Source organism: Podarcis raffonei, chromosome 6 (assembly GCF_027172205.1).
Source record: "Podarcis raffonei isolate rPodRaf1 chromosome 6, rPodRaf1.pri, whole genome shotgun sequence".
Lineage (NCBI taxonomy): Eukaryota > Metazoa > Chordata > Lepidosauria > Squamata > Lacertidae > Podarcis > Podarcis raffonei.
In genome coordinates, this window is record NC_070607.1 from 82031399 (window position 1) to 82044548 (window position 13150).

A 13150-nucleotide genomic window follows, 5' to 3' on the forward strand; every position below is an offset into this window, starting at 1 on the left:
GGATACTATTTGCAGGAAATATGTAAAAGTATTATAAGCCAACAATTTACCTAGCAGGATGGTAAAATTTTCAGCAGAGTAAGAAATAAAGTATATAAAAGTGTCTGCGATAGACAGAGTGAACTAAGAAAACACAAGGAAAAGGGGTTAAAAGGAACCATGGAAAGGGAGGAATAGGAAGTCAGTGAATGTTTTCTGATCTTTTGTCTATTGTTCAAAATCTTTGAAAGAGAAGATTTTTCTTTGTTGTATCATTTTTGTTTCTGCTTTGTTGATGTGGAATGTTATCAGAAAAGCAAAGAAATAAAATATATATTTTTAAAAAACACCAGATAAAATTTACATTAGAAAGAGCACTTTGGAAACCTCTCTTTACAAGGGTATTTCTATAAGGCAGGGACTATTTACAATCTGCAGAAACTATCATGGGTACAACAAACACAAACAGCAGCCAAGCATACACCAGAGGCTATTCTATTGGCTACAATGGAGTGCTTCTGTCAAGACTTGTGCCAGCAGCAGGAACTGAGCATCAGGGAAGGCCTCTGTAGGCGCATGTGCTCTCTGGGTGCCATGTTGGTGACTGTGGCGTTTGTCTGTTGTTTTGGAAATGTCTGTACAGGGGGAGAGAAAGAGTCAATAGGTAGACCAATAGACTGAGACTAAGGGGAGAACCTGGTTGGTGGCAGCGGATTAGTGGTGTATGGGTCATTAGTCCATGAGACAACCGGGGGCTCCATACGAACGCCACAGTGACCCCCTGAAGATTCCAGTATTCTAGTCAGCATTCCTCCATCCCCATTAAAGACAATTGTTTTTAAGAAGGGAGGACTTTACCATGAGCAGTAAGGCTAGAGATGGGGCAGTGGGGAGAGGGTGTAATAAGATGAAGACAGGGGAGCTAAAATCTCATGGAAAGGTATAGGAAACCCACATTTAAATAGGCACCATTGATTTCAATGCGATGGGGACACACAATATTCTATTTACATGGATGTAGAAAAGACGTATAAACCAGTACATGCTACCATGTGAAAAGCAACATGTTTTACTGCATATTATATGTCCATTTGGAAGTCATAGCAAGAAATGCCCCTTGTTTGTTTGTTTGCATGTGCCCCAAGGTAAAGCACTCTGTACATTTCAAATTATCCTATGAGGATTTCCCACAACTATTTTTTTAAGAGGCAATGCTTCGGCACAGAAAGCATGCAAATGAAAGCAGTACAGTGGTACCTCGGGTTAAGAACTTAATTCGTTCCGGAGGTCTGTTCTGAACCTGAAACTGTTCTTAACCCGAAGCACCACTTTAGCTAATGGGGTCTCCCGCTGCTGCTGCTGCCGCCGCACGATTTCTGTTCTCATCCTGAAGCAAAGTTCTTAACCCAAGGTAATATTTCTGGGTTAGCGGAGTCTGTAACCTGAAGCGTATGTAACCTGAAGCATATGTAACCCGAGGTTCGACTGTAGTAGAACTTGCTCCAGAAAACCCTGAAACAAGCTTGCATGCAAATAAAAGGCAAGCAGTAGTCTTGGAGCTGAACATGGCTGAGAGTGACATCATACAGTAACTCCACATTGTCCTTGGTGAAGAGTGACCACTTCATGGTGTGGCCACTTTGAGGAGATGATAGAGGTGCTTCCTATATGCATCCTTTCATCTCTGAGTTGGCAACTGAGCTATGTGGTATGTCATAAAGGCATATGACTATGTGAGACACCTTCAACTCTGAGGGTGTATTCAAAACAGCAGCAGGTTGCAGTGGCGTAGCGTGGGGGGTGCAGGGGGGGCCGGCCGCACCGGGCACAACATCGGGGGGGGGGCGCTTGCACTCACAGCTCTCTGCCCCTACCTGGCTCACTCACTCTCTCTCACGGGTTAGGGGGCGCAAATTACTTGCCTTGCCCCGGGTGCTGACAACCCACGCTATGCCACTGGCAGGTTGCTCCCATGCAATTGCCGGCATTCTCACCCAAAATTGTTTCAGGATTTCCTGAGGAAAGCACTTCTCCTTCCCGCATTCACCGGAGGGTTCATTCACTCACGTCTCAAGTACCCTCCGTAACATTTTTTTTAAAAAACGGTTGTGAAAAATCTTCATATAATAATTTAAAATGCACCAGGGAGTGCTTTGCTTCAGGACAAATGTGAACAAATGAGGGTCATTTCCTGCTGTGACTTCCAGATGCACAAATATGCAGTAAAATAGTTCAGGGTCCTTGCCCTGGTGCTGCCTGTTGATGATCCCTGCTTAAAAGCTTGCAAGAACAGCTTTCAGGAGCAATCTTTCCCATTATCATAAACTGAATAGCCCTTCCAAGTGAAACAAACACACACACACACACACACACACACACACACTGGTGTTGCATTGCAATATTTCTTGCAAGAATTGTGTTTAAGCTAAGATGAAGACTGTAAAAGGGATAAGAGCAACACATGCATGAGACAGTGGACATAATGTATTTCAAATATCCAGAAAACTGAAAGGATTTAGAAACATTCAGGTTTCACTAAACAAAGAAAACACATTCGGCCTACTAGAATGAGTAACACCACTGGGAAGAGAAGCAGCACAGAGGTAAATGTCAAAAAGCTCTGTTGTGCTGGCCAAAGGCCATGACAAAACCATACAAACACTGTCAGGAAAAGAAATATCTGTAAAACTATATATAAAAAAGCAGAGCCACCACCTAAACCGTCAAAATCCTACAGTGCAGATGCATGCATAAACAGGGGCTCCACACAGAATACAACATTTTCCCTATCTTTAGACACCTGAATCTTCCTTATAGTTTACTGCAATTTTGTCCAGAATGAGAATAAGGTTCCTTCAGAGGTCGTGTGAATGTAAAAATATTGATGGCGGGGGTATAACACCTTTTATGTTGAGAAGGGACATTTTTTATAAGATCAAGGGGAACTGAGCAGGTGTGTTATCCTGCATGAATGTGATATTGAACATCTGGAGGGTGATGCTGACCAGAAAGGAAAGACTAGGACTAGTATAGCAACTCCTGGCATTGCTCAGGGACAGGGGGGTCTCATAAACCAACATGTTTCCCATAGTGAATGGAGAATGCAGGCTGCCCAGGTGGAAAGATCTGCCCCCGCATTCCTGCATTACAACTGGGAGAATCCCCTTTCCGCGGTTAGGACACTTAGTTTGGCCTCCCTCGGCCAGGACAGATTTAAAAATACATTGTCTTTCTTTAAATAGCCCAAAACTCCATCTGCTCCTGGTGGTTCACATGACAGAGTTTTCTTAAAATATCCATTTTCCACCAGTGTCCTCTCTCTCTCTCTCTCTCTCTCTCTCTTTTTTTCCAAGTTTGAAAAATGCTGAATCCTGCTACTCCAATCCAGCTCCAGAGAGGACGGTTGGCGCGAGAGATTGCCTTCCGTAACACTAGCATTCCCCAACCAGCCCAGCATCTGACAACCTTCCAAGCGCTCCTGGAGAAAGCCAGTGAGAGAAATGTGGATCCTCCACAGGCTTCTGCTCTGCCGCTGAGTTAAAACTTTCCGGATGGAACCTTTTGTTTCTGGCCTTGCTTCAGGAGACCTGAGAGTGACCATGGACTGGCAAAAGAACTAGTTCAGATGTTGCATAACCCTCAGGAACTCCAAAGGAGTTTCCCTAGAAACCAGAAGAGTTTTCTATATAGTTATAGATTTCAATTCCTTCTCAATGGAAGGCCAGATGCCTCCCCCGCTTTTTTCCTTTCTTTTTTTAGTAACACAAAAATGGGTTTTATTTTTGTAGGCGACAGAAAAAAGAGGCTATTTATTCCTCCCTCCTTCAAATGTTCCCCCTGTCACCATTTCTCCCAAATATTGGATTAGTTGCTTTCCATCTGCACTGGGTCTCCTGTCCCCTTGTTAGAGGTGGGCTTGGGTCAAACGAGGACAAATTGTTGCTTTGTTGCCCCAGGTGTTCCTTCGCAGGGTCAGGCCTCTTCTGAGTTGTCTGCTAGAGCAGAGACCCTCCTCACAAAGCCTAATTATTGCTGCTCTTATTCCATAGAAAAGAAAGCTGTGGTCAGAAGCCCGTTGCTTTGTTCTTTTCCTTGCACCGAGTTAGTTGAATAAATGGAATCTTAGATTTGCAAGGTTGGAAGGGACCACAAGGTTCATCTGGTTCAACCCCCTGCAATGCAGGAATCTTTTGCTCAATGTGGGGCTCAAACCCACAACCCTGAGATTAAGCATCTTGTGCTCTAAACAGTTCTGCAAATTATCTAGTTAGGAATTATCAGCATCTGCAGTCTCCAGGGTCATTTCAGTTGCCAAACAGTGTATTTTGCTGCAGAAACGGAACCCCGGCGGGCACCAGGTCTTGCTGTATAATAAAGTTGCTAGCATTGAGCAATGACAGCTTTGTGGTTATGGAGCATATATGCAACCTAGACAGCATCTTAAAAAGTAGAGACATCACCTTGCCAACAAAAGTTCATATAGTTAAAACTATGGTTTCCCCAGTAGTGATGTATGGAAATGAAAGCTGGACCATAAAGGCTGATCGCCGAAGAATTGATGCTTTTGAATTATGGTGCTGGAGGAGACTCTTGAGAGTCCCATGGACTGCAAGAAGATCAAATCTATCCATTGTTAAAGAAATCAGCCCTGAGTGCTCACTGGAAGGACAGATCGTGAAGCTGAGGCTCCAATACTTTGGCCACCTCATGAGAAGAGAAGACTCCCTGGAAAAGACCCTGATGTTGGGAAAGATGGAGGGCACAAGGAGAAGGGGACAACAGAGGACGAGATGGTTGGACAGTGTTCTCGAAGCTACAAACATGAGTTTGACCAAACTGCGGGAGGCAGTGGAAGACAGGAGTGCCTGGCGTGCTCTAGTCTATGGGGTCACGAAGAGTCGGACACGATTAAACGACTCAACAACAACAACATGCTCAATATTAGCTGTGGCACACAAGATCCCAAAGTGATTTAACACTGAAGCTTGTAATATGCCTCAACTGGCATTGTGGCTCTACTATGTCAGGCAGAGGTTTTTCCCATCAGTTCCCACCTGACTTTTTAAACTAGAAATGCTGTAATTTGAACCAGGGACCTTTTCTAGATGCAAAAGATATACACCCTTGGGCAAATTAATTGAAACAAATCATGTTTTCCATCTTACTCGTAATCCTGTAAAAACGAACACGAAAAGTCAGTTGATCATTATGGTGTCGGAAGCCTGCAGCCAATAGAAGGAATGATGCACTCGCCACAATATATTGAGGTTCTACGAAAGAGTTATTCCAGAGTTGGAAAAGAGGTATCCTGATGGTACTGGGATATTGCAGCAGGACCTAGCCCCCCGTCACACATCGAAAGTGGTGAAAAAATTAATGACAGAGCATCAAATACAGGTACTTGATTGGCCAGGGAATTCCCCAGACGTAAATCCCATTGAGAATTTGTGGACTATATTGTTCTCGTCCACAATTTTCCCCACATTTCAAAATCAATATTGTGACCCAAATCTTGAGCCCATTTAATCATAATCGTCTTTACTTCTTCATCCTTTGTATGCCATTCCAGTAATAACTTCTCGACAATGTTTTCCTTTTACTATCCAACAACTCAGTCTCTATTTTTGATTTAGTATTACAAAAACCATTCTTATTATCCTCTTTAAATACATCCTGCAATTGGTGGTACTGTAACCAATCAGATAGCTTTCCTCTTAATTCTTCAAATGACTTAAGCTTTAATTTGTTATCCACTTTCCATCAACAAATCTTTATATGTAGCCCATATATGTAGTCCATATTTTTCTATTTCACCGCAAAAGCTTCCAATGGTGAAAGCCACCATGGGGCTTTGCATTCTAATAATGTTTTGTATCTATTCCAAACTTCATAGATTGATTTTCTTAAAGTGTGATTTAAATTAAATTAAATTTACTGCATGTTTGGCACTTAAGGAAAATTTAATGAAGATGATGTATAGGTGGTATTTGATGCCGTCTAAACTTGCTAAAATGTATAGAATTCAAGACAAGGAATGTTGGAAAACATTATGTAAGGAAAAGGAGGGGAATTTTTTCCATATGTGGTGGACCTGTACTAAGGTTAAAGCCTACTGGGCTACGATATACAATGAACTGAAAAAGGTTTTTGAAAATACCTTTACCAAAAAACCAGAGGCGTTTTTGTTGGGTATAATTGGAGAAGAAATTCCCCAAAAAGATTTTATTTATGTATGCTACCACAGCCACGAAGATACTTTTAGCCCAGAAATGGAAGCAGCAGGAACTTCCAACACTGGAAGAATGGCAGACTAAAATGATGGAATATGCAGAACTGGTGAAGCTGACGGGGAAGATTCGAAACCAGCGCGATGAGCTGTTTGAAAAGGACTGGAGTAAATTTATACAATATATGAGAGAACATTGCAAACATTTGAAAACGTTTGCAGGTTTGAGTTAAAATAATTTGTAATGTGAATTTTTGGAACCTCTTTACAATTATCAAGGTAAATTTTATAAGCATCAAAGAAGGTAAATAGGTTGATATAGAAAGGCTAAGTTGTAAGTGAATATTTATGAAAGCCAAGGAGTGGGGCGGGGGAGTCGGTGCTCAGTTTGAGCAAGGTTATAGGTGACGTTATGATTTTAATGGATTGTGATTATGGTAAAAATAATGTAAACTCAATAAAAATTATTATATATATAAAAAGAGAATTTGTGGGCTATATGCAAAAGTCGCCTCTGTGCTGTAGACTGTACGACTATGGAGAAGCTCATTCAGGCGCTGATTCAAGTGTGGTACAGGAATCCGAAAATCAACAGTGACTGTTTGAAGCTAGTAGACTCCATGCCAAAGCATGTTCAAATGCTGCTTTAAAATAGCGGAGGTCATATCCATTACTAATGTACATGTGAGTTTTTTACATGTATGTGTGAGTTTTGTACAATAAACTACATTGTTTGTTTCAATTAATTTGCACAAGGGTATAGGCGCACTCCCTGCTTTTACCCAGGGACAAAGGAAGAAAAATGCTTAAGGGGCTGGATTTAGCTCATGGCTGCCAACTGGCCATCCCTGACCTACCTTACTCAGTGGGAAAAGGCTCTGCAGCAGGATGCAAAGACATGTTCAGGAAAGCAAAGCAATGACTCCGTATTGCCACATTATTTTTTTCTCAGGCTCTTTAGAAGATCAGCTCTCAAGGTTTCCTGAGGATGTGCTCCCAAAACCTTCATGGGAGCTCTTTGGGGCTTATCATAACAGCCAACTCTGTTTTCCATTTGCAAGAGCATTCCTGTTTCACAGCAACAATAAGTAATTTTGACAAAAGACACTCATCCTTCCAAAGTAAATAACCCACAAAGACTCTGCCATTGTGTGCTATTGAGGGCAGATCATAAACCAAATTCACATGAGTGGAGAGTACCGAGCAAAGAATATATAGTAAGCGCAGTTCATAAAGTGAATTTCCAGCCATAACAAATGTGCACCCAGAAGTGTCCTACGAAGTAGGACACAGAAGACTGTCTCCTACCTGAAAGGTTGCCTGGTCATAAGTACATAAAAAGCCTCGCTGCATCAGACCAAAGGCCTATTAAGTCCTTCATTCTGTTCTCACAGTGGCTGCCAGAGACCTGTGGTAAGGTCACAAGCAGCACTCATGAGCACTCATGAGCTTTTGCCCACTCATCATGCCTAGCGATGGGTATTCTGAGGTATCCCGCTTCTGATACCAGAGATAGTGCATTCCATGAACCCCTGGCCTACCTGGGGCAAGTCAATATGCCAAGTAAGTCCAGACTGAAGCATAGCCCCTCAGGGATCCTGGAGCATCCAACCTGAGGTCCATCAACACGGCAGTCGGGCAGACACAGCACCTCAGCTCTGCTTCCCTTTTTGTGCTTTGCATGTTGACTGCAGCATCTTGGCTTGAGGAGGCAGGTGACCCTCACCTGCTATCACGGTCCGGTTCATGGGCGATCAAAATCCCAGCAGGGTTGGGAGCAGGAACGGGGGTCCAGAAGCCAGGAAGCCAAGGGTCCGAGGGTCATAGAGCCAGGAGTCAAGAAGCAAGGAGTCACACAGTCAAGGGTCCGAGGATCAAGAAGCAAGGAGTCAAGAAGCCAAGGTTCAAGGATCAGGAAGCAAGAAGCCAAACGCAGCAAGGCAGGAAGCGTGTTGCTGTGGCAAAGAGCTGAAGGAAAAAGCTGACGTTATATCTCTTCCCAGCTCTTACCACCAGGTGCTGTGAGTTACCAATTGGCCTCACCTGTGCGGCCACGCCTTGCCTCTTCAGAACAAACTTAGGAAGGTCCCAGTCCTGGAAAGTCCTATTGGTCACAGGGCCTGGCTCCTGCACGCATATCTGACATCTGCTTCAAGCCTACTCCAGCTGAGGAATTGCACACCTCCTCCCAGGAGTGCCGACTAGAATAAAATATTGGGGGGTGGAGTGGGCCAGGTAAGCCCCGCCCTGCATAATCGATCACATGGCACGATGCACCAACACCATTTGAATGGGAAACCCATCAACTTTGGAGGGGGCAGCCCCCCTCAAATATTTTATTGGAGGGTCCGTAGCCCCCTCAGCCCCTAGGTGTTGGCTCCTGTGCCTCCTCCCAGAGCTAGCATGGGCAAAGCAGCTCAGGACACCACAGCAGCAACAGAACCAGAGGAACAAAGCAGTGCAATATCCTCTGAGAGCATATGCCTTCTTGCTAAGCCATGGTTGGCTTAGGGTTACATGCAAGCGGAGCCATTATGTGGGTGGTGGGAAAGCCATCTTGTCCCTCGCCTCAGGAAGCAAAATGTCTTGAGATGGCCTTGACAAGACTGAGAGATTCCACCCCCCCAAAAAAAGCATTATATATAAAGGCAGCCCCTTGTGAACAGTTCAGACCTTGAGTCTTTTTACTTTTTTCTGGAACCTCTTAAAACTTCCATAGATCCACTAGGGTTGTGGAAAACAGAAGCCCATCCCAGCCTTTAACCTAGCAGTAACCTGCTCTGGGGGGATTACCACTGTTGTGTTGTGATACTAGGGGGACACCCCACCCCCTGCCAACCCACCTGGTCGTAGGACAGTGGTCAATTCGCTATGGAGACGGAACAAGTTCAGAATGGAACATCTGAATCAGCTGCGTTCAGTGGACAGCTTGTTCATAGGAAAGATTCAGTCCATTTTATGCAAAGTAAGAGGTTTACACCAAAGGATGATGGATTTTTTTTGTCTGTCTGGTGTTCTTTTCATGGGACGCTTGAGCCAACCAGAGTGGATGCACACTCACATCTGAATTGCAATCGATAATTAATTCTGATGACTCTCCTTCATGGGAGGCTTTTAAACAGCGGTTGGGTGGCCATCTGCCAGGGATTCTCTGTTGCAGAGGGTTGGATTAGATGATCCTTGGGATTCCTTCCAACTCTATAATTCTGTGACTCACGTTCTGCGTGCAGACATGGAGATTGAATTTTTTTTTTAAGCAAATATTCTGAAAGCAAAGCTTGTTTAGAAGGAAGGAGGGAAATCAGTATTCCAAATCAAGCCAAGGATTAAGAGGTTAGTTTTTAATCCAACATTATTTCATCCCGAGAGCTACAAAAACCCAAGCACTGTATTGTTTCTACATATTGTAGATCAGTGAAGCAGGATAGCCAAACACCGGAATTGTCTGGATAGGATCATTATCAGGGACACAGTGTTGTCTCACAGGAATCTACTTGGAATAAAACCCATGAAAATCTATAATCAGCGGGATTTGGGAGCAGAGGGGTGGGGCAGAGCTGATTTTAAAGCTGGGACAGACTTCTGCAGAAATGCGGCAAAAGTCCATGATGCAAATGGTGAGCATTTTCAAACTGTGCTTTTGAACTTCATATTTAAAGGGTGGCTGTAAATGATTTAAATCACGTCAGCTGTCCATAGCAGCATGCACACTACTTTGAAGACCTGACAATCAGCTGATTTGCAGGACTTCAAAGAGCAGCACTCTGCCTGGGGCAAAAGCAGGTCATCTGATGTCGTTGTGATGACAGGTGATTGAAAGGTGAATGGCCCCTCCTGCATGTTAGACTCGGCCTGTGGGAGAGTTCCCTACCCACCACCTCTGGTATAGGCATATTGCTTTGTTGTAAAAGATAATTTTCTATAAAATGAAGGGACGCGGGTGGTGCTGTGGGTTAAACCACAGAGCCTAGGACTTACCGATCAGAAGGTTGGTGGTTTGAATCCCCGCGACGGGGTGAGTTCCCATTGCTCGGTCCCTGCTCCTGCCAACCTAGCAGTTCGAAAGCACGTCAAAGTGCAAGTAGATAAATAGGTACTGCTCCGGCGGGAAGGTAAACGGTGTTTCCGTGCGCTGCTCTGGTTCGCCAGAAGTGGCTTAGTCATGCTGGCCACATGACCCAGAAGCTGCATGCCAGCTCCCTTGGCCAATAAAGCGAGATGAGCGCCGCAACCCCAGAGTTGATCACGACTGGACCTAATGGTCAGGGGTCCCTTTACCTTTACCTTTAAAAGATAATTTTCTATAAAGTGAGTGGTCTAAACAAACCAGGTCTCCAGGCACTGAGGCAGGAATCTGTCTCAGTTCTGCTAACAGAGATCGCTTTAACTGGAAATCTGGGACATTCTATATACAATGGGCCTAGAATCATGCCCGATATTTTAAAGTCAGACATCCATTTTTAAACAAGTTATAGGCATTGCTGCTTGGGGTTAATGACAAATGCATTGTTGCTGGATATATGAATTTGAAATGTACCGTATGTAGCAAGTGAATTATTTGACCTGTGTGCCTTGTGAGAAGGCAGAAATGAGGGAGTCCAGGACAATGATAACCTATACCACAGCCCAAGAGGACTCTACATTTCATATAATTGTTTAATGTATTAAAATTGGGTACCTTGACCAAAAGGCAGTATATAAATCTAGTAAGTAAGCATATTGTGATGCATATGCAATCTGCATAGATTCATATGGTAAGCATCATTTGGTAATGGATATTGCTTTGGGTTAGATACCATACTAAGACTTTTAGCAATGGTCATAGAATCATAGTCATAGAATTGTAGAGTCTAACCCCCTGCAATGCAGAAATCTCAACTAAAGAATCCATGACAGATGGCCATCTGACCTCTGCTTAAAAACTTCCAACAAAGGAGCCAGGCCTTGATATGTCTCACCTCAAGAACCAGGCCGAACCAACAACATTATTTGCCTAGGCAACCACCAGAAGGGTGCAACCCAGTCTGATACGCATTTACTCAGAAGTAAGTCCCATCATATTCAGTAATGACGAGTCACACAAGTGAGCAAGCATATGATCATTGGCTTACAACTTGATCTGAGGCATGTTTGGTTAGAAGTAAACTGTCCTGTATGTTCATAGGGTGCTCACAGGCTGTTCAGAGGGGTGCCATATTTCAGATGGTGAAAATCTGGACAAAAAAGTTGCTGAGCTTTTCTGCCCACCCCCCACCCAAATGAAGTTTTTTGAGCATATTGATCAACGTATAATCAAGCGGTCAATTTTGCTAAGCTTTAATAAAATACAGAAGAAAGAGCAGCGCCTCACAGTTGTTCATGGTCAAGGCCACTTAAGGCTTAACGGACCAAAAACATTAAATTGTGCCCCCATGAGGCATGCTAAAGTGGCTTCCTCAGGCGGCAGAAGCGTAAGAGGTGGAGGCCGGCCTGCCCTACTACTTCTGGCATGTGGCGTTCCCTCTCCTCTTTTTAATATTGCTATTAGGTAAAGATAAAGGGACCCCTGACCATTAGGTCCAGTCGCAGCAGACTCTGGGGTTGCGGCGCTCATCTCGCTTTACTGGCCGAGGGAGCCAGCGTACAGTTTCCGGGTCATGTGGCCAGCATGACTAAGCCGCTTCTGGCGAACCAGAGCAGTGCACGGAAACGCCGTTTACCTTCCCGCTGGAGCGGTACCTATTTATCTACTTGCACTTTGACGTGCTTTCAAACTGCTAGGTTGGCAGGAACAGGGACCGAGTGATGGGAGCTCACCCCGTTGCGGGGATTCGAACCTCCGACCTTCTGATCAGCAAGCCCTAGGCTCTGTGGTTTAACCCTAGTATTGCTATTATTATTTGTTAATTTTGTATGCTGCCTTTCATCTGAAGGTCCCAGAGTGGTTCACAACATAAAAGCGCAAAACGAGTAGACAAAATACATAATAAAACAAAAGCAAACCTGTCAAGGTCTTGAGGAGCGCTCCACCAAGTTTTGACAAGAGGTGAGCAACCCAGCAGTGGCGGAAGTGGGTGGCATGGCAGGGGCAGGGAACGGCACATTCTTGTTTTGCCTCAGGTGGCAAAATGGGATGGGCCGCCCCAACTGTGCCTACTGTAGAATGGCAGCTGCCACCGCTTCAAATGACCTGCAAGCAGCGTGTTGTTCGTTTACTTTTTAAACATTTGAAAAATGTGCCATGGAAAATACAGGCAATATTTCCCTTAAATAATTCAGCCCATTGTTTTCATTCCCAAATAATTAAAGAGATTAAACATGAGTCAGGTGAGAGTTGAATCTTAGAGAAATCAATGGGACAAGTTAGTTGCAATTATTATTTTTTCTGGAGCAGTGCCACCTTCATATTCTAAACGGTTGGAGTACAGCAATGATATCATTAGATATACTGTACTGCATAAAAACTAAGCTGTGAATTAGGTTTTACAGAGAGGATCCATAGGCAACATTGTCACAGAGCCACTGTCTCCATATGCATGTGTTTTCCCAATTAACCTTCCTTAGAAAGCCTTAGAAAACCCAGCTTTTTTGTGAATAAAGCAGTGTGGTTTCCCCCCTTCTTTTAAATGAAGGAGCTGTTATTTTAAAATCATGGCAAGAGGAGACAGAGTCTAACCTTAAATATGAGCACAATTTGCTATTCATTACCACAGCCGCTGACCACACCCTCCAGCTAATGTTGAATTTCACACATTTAATGAGCTCCATATTTGAAAAACACACACATGCACACGTGAGCCCTGTAAAATCTGATTTACACTGTTGTTAAAATACCTGGCATTATGAAAGAAATTGTTTGAAAGTATGTATTTACGCAAAGAGGATTTTTTATTTTTTTTTTTTTTAAATGCAACAAAAAGAAATATATACGTAACAACTGAGACATTAATTGGCCTGAAAAAAATA